This window comes from Pteropus alecto, unplaced genomic scaffold (genome assembly GCF_000325575.1).
Source record: "Pteropus alecto unplaced genomic scaffold, ASM32557v1 scaffold67, whole genome shotgun sequence".
In the NCBI taxonomy this organism is placed as follows: Eukaryota; Metazoa; Chordata; class Mammalia; order Chiroptera; family Pteropodidae; genus Pteropus; species Pteropus alecto.
This window is the reverse complement of record NW_006441061.1, coordinates 3015397-3019815: the sequence shown is the minus strand read 5'-3', so window position 1 is coordinate 3019815 and position 4419 is coordinate 3015397. Positions and strand designations below refer to the sequence as shown.

The following is a 4419-nucleotide window of genomic DNA, read 5'->3' as shown; positions in this document are numbered from 1 at the left end:
GAAGCTAACTCATACATATATGGAAAGTTTATATATGACAGTGACAGCTTCACAAATTGGTGGAGGACTGTAAAATATATGGTGCTGGGCCCATTGGCCATCTGTATGGGAGGCAGTATAAAATAATATATATGGAAGGCCGTATACAAAAACCTAGGTGACTCGAAGGGTAAATGTAAACAAATTAAAAGCTTCACAATAATTAGAAGAAAGTGTAGAGAATATCTTATGGTTTTATTTAGGGAAATATTTTATTTTTATTATTTTTTAGATGAGGCAATCCTTGGTTGACCTCGCAGATTGCAAGAACCTTGTCAGCTTACAATCCCTTATTTTTTTTATTTTTTACGCCTACGGCACCTGGTCTTCCTAGGTGGTCTCCCATCCAAATACTAACCAGGCCCAATCCTGCTTAGCTTCCGAGATCAGACGGGATCAGGCTTGTTCAGGGTGGCATGGCCGTAGACAGGAAATATTTCTTAAACATAGGAGTGGAGGAGAGAGGAAAGGAAAGCACCAATCACGAAGGAAAAGACTGATAAATTTGACTCTTCTTTCTGCTTCATTTTGTCTCTTTTTGTGCCAAAACCACTATATATATAGAAAGACATCCTAATTTTTTAAAAATTGTTTAAACCACAAAGTGGGAGAAAATATTCCAAAGTAAAAAAACTGTAAAGGGTTAACACTCAGATTACATAAGTAACTTTTTCAGTCTCGTAAAGGCAAACAACCAGCAGAAAAATGGGAAAAAAAGAATATGAACAGCTAATATGAAAAGGAGAAAATGGAATTTCCCATAAAAAAATGAAAAGATGCTCAACTTCTCTAATTACTGGGGAAACATTAAAAAAAAAGATCAACAATAAGATATCATAGCACATCCATCAGATGGCAAAAAGTCTGGCGGGACCTAGACAGGACGTGGGGAGATGAAGACTCTTGCACACGCTGGTGGGAGGGCAAATTAGTGCAAGCCCTTTGGAGATGAATTTGGAAATACAACTTGACAATGTACGCAGCCTGGGACCCAGCCATTCCACTCCTTATATATGCACCAGAGACATTTTTCTCTTATACACAAAGAGACGGGCACAAAGATGCTCATCGTGGGATCATTTGCAATTGCAACAAAGTCAAGATACAATCTGTAGGTCTACCAATAGTGAAGTAAATAAATTATGGTGTTTTCATACAATTTCCTTCTCTTCTTCAGGTTAAATGAATGAACCAGGGCTACGTGTATCAACAGGAACAAATCTCATAAGATAATGTGGAGTGAGAACAAGCTGAGAATGATTCCATGTACATATATACATAACGGTATAGGACGATTTATTTAAATATTAAAAATGCACACATTAAAATTATGTTTGAATGGACACCTACATCTATAAAAGTATAAAAATACCAGTTAAGAATAATAATTACCTATAGGTAAGTAGGACTGAAGAAAGTAATGAAAATAGATTAGGAAGAAGGCAAAATCAGAAGTAATATGGCAAAATGTTACTGTCTGCTAAATATGGGTGATGAGCACAAGAGTTATATTACTCTCTATTCTTCCATATGTATAAAATATTTTATATTTAAAACTTTAATGAAATAATTACTAAAAATCCCAGGGAAGAATTCTGATTGGCTGATCCTGGCTCAGTTGCTCATTTCTGGACCAATCAGCTGAGTCAGGGAAGAACGTGACACCTCTGGTGTAGCTCCGTATTGGCAGAGGGCTGTCATGAAGATAATGTTTTTGAGAAGGAAGGGGAGCTGCCTGGACAGAACCAAAGATGCCCACTGAGTGCTCGTCCCAGGGGCCTAAGCAGCCAAGATATCTGGGAAATTAACCAGGGTGTACATTAGAATCCACTAGGAACTTCTTTCAGAATTCAAACTCAAATCTGCCGAGTTGAGATATTCCAGGCATTCAAAAAAAGCCACTGTTTGGTTCTAATGGGAAATTCTAGTTAAACAACAATCATCTAAGGCCTTGGGTTTACACTACCAAGTTAAATCCTGGCCTGGGTGAGTGAGCTCCAGCCTCAGCCTTTACCCACGGAGCATGTCCCCAGAGACAGCCTGCAGCCAAAGGAGGGGATGAGCACAGGTGGACATATTCCCACTCCCAGACTTCATTCTCCAGTAATACCTTTGGCCTTAACCACCCACCCTGTTTCCTCTGGGGTTTGGCTTTAAGAGGTAGGTCACGGAGGAAAGGAACTTGAGCTCCTCCCAGAGGCCAAAAGTGTCAATGTCGAGGATTCTCCTAAGCTCCTTTGCAAGGTTAGAAATAACAACTAAAAAACAGTGACTTCCGCAGCACTTACTAAAGTGCCAGAGACACTATGCAGAGATGACGTGCCCGAAGTCCCTAAGCTCGGGAGTGGCAAAATCGGGATTGCAATCCAGATCTGTCAGACTCTGAGAGGTGTGCCACAAGGAATCTCAGGTGCTTAAAGATCTTTTACAGTGTGGCAGCAACCTGCCTCCTCTCCTTACTCTCTGCCCATGGCACCCCAGAGAGTGTATGCTTCTGGGGCACACAGAGCAGCATGTAGAGGTGGTGAGGCTCGACGACTTCCCGTCTGTCTTCTCATTGTTGCCCCCCCTGCCTGGGTCCCCTGAGTGTCCTTTCTACCGAACTGCCCATTGTGGCAAGGCCTAATTGTTCTTCCGGGGTCTGCGGAATATACAGGCGGTTGGTTGCCCTGTCTCCCCAGTTCCACTGTGCGCTCCCAGAGGTGGGCACCGGCTTACTCGCCGCTGTTTCTCCAGCCGATGAGCAGAATGGGGATAAGTGAATACACGAGGAAGTGAGCAAGGGAATGGTGACGGCAAGCGAATGGCAGCGATGCAGAGAAGGGAGATGTGGTGCCTGTAACCATAGAAACAATGATGTTGGTGTGAGATAGTGCTAGGAAGATGGTAACCATGGCAACACTGACAGGGAGGCCTGTTTGGACAGTCCTAGCACTGCCGGCAATCCATGTTCATGCCAAGCCTGACCTGTTCAGTGGTCAAGCAAGACGATGAGCCCAAGTTGTCCTGCTCCCGTGCCAAGATCCCCACCCAGGGCTGAGTGGTCCATGAGGGTCTAACCTGCCTGGATTCGTGTATATGCGCACAGGCAGAGGCCGCTGGATGGGCAAATGTTTAAGGTGTAGTTTGTGCTAAGGACAGTCTTGTCCGTGTGAGTGCCAGGGGAAGGGTCAGCTGCGAGTGTGTCAAGGGAAAAGGGACAGTCCCATATCTTCACGTGAGCACGGCCAGATGCGTCGGGGGGCTAAGTGTGTAGGAAGTCAGTCCGCTGAGCGTGTGGCCGAGTGCGCTGTTTCTGGGAGGAGCGATGTAGGGGTGTGCGTGCGTGTGCGTGTGCGTGCTGGAACTCTGTCATGGGGGCTCCGGGGCTGTGGATCAGGAACCCTTGGGCCCACCGCTGGCGGGTCTGGGGGCGGGGGCTGTTGCTCCGTCCCATCCATCACCCCGAGCGCTGCGAGCAAGGCGGATATCACCGTGTCAGGCGCTGCTCGGCTCGCAGATCTTATCCTCTTCATTTCCGCCTGAGCCGAGCCCGCCCGCGCTGGCTCCCTGAAGGCTCCATCCATCATGGGGGGAAGGACTGGGGCTGCGCAGGGCTGCGGGGGGCTCTCAGACGGCGCGGAAAGGGAGGGGGCAGCAGGAACCAGAAGCACCAGCGGACACGCGGAAAGGCATGGGTGGCGGGATCTGGGTCCGCTTTTCCACTCTGGGGAGGAGACGCTCTCTCTGCCCTGGAGAGGACGAAGTACAGGGGCTGGATTCGGCCCCAGCCTGGTGCACAGGCAGGTTGTTGGGGTGCAGATCCCTAGGTGTCTGGCCTCACTCTCTTACGCTGGGGGGCAGCGTGCAGAGGGGAGCGTGTCTTTACTCCAGCCCTGGGGTGGGGAGTGTTGAGCGTGGGGCCCGCACCTGGACCCTCCGGGGTGACCCAGGCCTGGGCCGCGCGGGCGAGTTGGGGGCGCCCCGAAGAGAGGCCTTATTTCATTTCCCCGCGCTGCTGAGGTTTCTGCGAAGTGTCTCTCTCACCTCTTTAAATTTTACGGCGCTTGGCTTGCGGCCGACGAGCCCCGCCCCGGGGAGGAAGCGGGTGCCGGGTCTGGGAGCCTTCCCGGGCCAAGGGGTGGCCCCACCAGGCAGGGCGCGGATCAGGCCCGGGGCGCCCGCACTCTGCGGGGCGCCCAGCCTGAGACCCCACCTCTGGTTCCCCCGGGCCTTCCTGGAGGGGGGTCTGGGTTGTTGGGGCCCAGGGGGTGGGGTTTGCCTCTGAGCTTCTCAGGCCCGGCCCCGCCCCGCCCCCTTTCCAGGCTCCTCCGTAAGTCACACCTCAATTCTCTTACGCCCAGCAAGCGCTGGGATGCGTGTTGGGGTGGTGGGAGTGGG

The 4419-nt window shown here is 49.9% G+C and overlaps 1 non-coding gene across 1 annotated transcript; it reads right to left on the bottom strand.

The window, feature by feature from the left end:
* Positions 1–348: 348 nt before the first annotated feature.
* LOC112484845 lies at positions 349–467 on the bottom strand. Its single transcript, XR_003048253.1, has one exon. It is a non-coding gene; the product is annotated as a 5S ribosomal RNA (ribosomal RNA).
* Positions 468–4419: the final 3952 nt, after the last annotated feature.